Source organism: Notothenia coriiceps, unplaced genomic scaffold (genome assembly GCF_000735185.1).
Source record: "Notothenia coriiceps isolate Sejong01 unplaced genomic scaffold, NC01 NC01_scaffold00024668, whole genome shotgun sequence".
NCBI classification, from domain to species: Eukaryota; Metazoa; Chordata; class Actinopteri; order Perciformes; family Nototheniidae; genus Notothenia; species Notothenia coriiceps.
The window spans coordinates 2,910,310-2,912,360 of record NW_011357369.1 but is presented as its reverse complement, the minus strand read 5'-3'; positions in this window follow the sequence as shown (position 1 = coordinate 2,912,360).

Below are 2,051 nucleotides of genomic sequence, written 5' to 3'. Positions count from 1 at the left end.
AGTAAATTTACATTAGCCGTTAAATTAGCGTAAAAATTAGCGTATATTTATAAACTGGACCCTCTTCGTCACTCTTCGTTAAAAAAGTGTACCTAAAATCCTATGCCGTAACTTATTACTGACTTACTGTAATCGAATTCGTGTGTTTTGTAACAATATAAAAAAAGTTCCCTCCAAGAATTGGTGTCTGGTTGTCTTTTCACGTTAAAAACGGTATTTCCCTCGTTATCGTTATAAATCCTTATAGTCATGTAAAGTCTCTAAGTCCATGGATATCCATCCATCTGGAAACATTTGATATAATTCATTTTGTGCGCTTTGTGTTATGAAAGTCTCATGTAAGTCTTCTAACCCTTGGGACTGATAATCTTTCTTGTAGAGGAAGACAACGAAGTCTCCGGATTCGGTCTGAAACAACTCAAATGGTTGTCAACTAAATTTTTTAGATTATTAAAGTCAGGTTGAGAGAGTTAATTGGGAACCGGTTTTGTTATTTGTCAAGTGTTTTACGGTCACACCGTTGGTTGTTGCAGTATTTATCAAGTTGTATTTCACATGGTAAAATTTTATTTTAATTTTTTCACGGTCACTAACTGGAGTTAGGGAGGATAGAGAAGGTTATAGGACTACTTCTTTATTTTAGGAGAGACTAACGTATCCGTGGACAAACTAGGTTGCGCCTTAACCCACACCCCAGGAACATGAGGCTCCAAGCCCGATTGCAGGTGCGATCGAAGGTGCGATTCGACGATAATACAAAACGCTAACTGCCAACTATGAACTCCGAACGTACACGCACGCCTACTATACGCTTAGGAAGACGTTAATTAGGAACGTTGTGTTGGCACGAAGAATAACTGCGAGTAGGTAGGCAGGCAAAAAATTTTGTTGTTACAGGGTAAGTGCCCCGTGGTTTCTCGAAGAGTAGATCGAAGAAGCAAGGTGCAAACTGATAACAAGGTGGACAACAAAACAAAAACAGCTTCATGTACTTGCAATCAACCACCGAAGTCATATTAGCGCCATGGGGATTTGAGTAGGTCCCGTTTTTATTCACGCTAATTTTCACGCATTAAAAAATATTGCGCAATTTACAACAACATTAATTACATTACGAATGTAATTGCGCCACAAATTTCAGGGCCGGGATTAAATATACCATACATAAATTTATCAGATTTACAATGTTGGCGGAATCTCACGTCTGGTAATTACCGATTAACACGGGCACTACTCTAACTTCAAACTGGTGGGGACCCAGATCCCGGATAACTATAGCAGGAGGTAATATAGTTTACTACCTGTGGTCAAATAAAAGTCAACAAAACTTTTCCAAAGGAGATGTCCATTTCCACCTACAATAAAATATTTGAAAAATGAGTTCACGAAATAAAAACGGTTGGTGTGATCATAATCATGATCATATCACGGCTATATCAAGGCTTTACACGCAAGGTGTTTGTTTTTCTCGGCCTTGATTTTCAAGTCAATTAGTCTTGGAAAAAATGGCGGAATAAGACGATCTCTCGTCATGAAAGCACCCTGTTTTTCAAGGATACAGACTAACCCCCACCCGCTGAACGTTTGGTGCCCGGGGCAATTTTGAGGTTTCCAAAACACTTCGGCGGTAAAATAATAGGCAGCGTATATCGTAAAATCGTAATCCGTACCATCGGGTCGCGTGGTTGCGTCGTCTCTGATTGAAATACCGTTAGTGTTTTCTTTTGTAACCCTCGCCACTCGTACTCCTCCACAGCCGCAAGACCGCTAAAATGGAGACTTCCGAAGGTCAACTGCCCGCGGCTCACCGTCTCCAGGGGTTGATGCCTCTGAAGGCCGGCCCCTGAAGCCCCGTCGTCATATGCGGCCACTTCAACACGCCACAGTCGGACGGACTCATTTGGGTTTCGTCTTCTTCTTCTTCACTGCAGTCGCCAAGTAAACAATTTAGTGAGGGAGTCCTGAAGTAAAGGCCACACTTGCGCCTCTAGACCATGAATCAAGGTAGTCTTGATTTCTCAAGACTACTTGATTCAACGAGTTACTGGCAA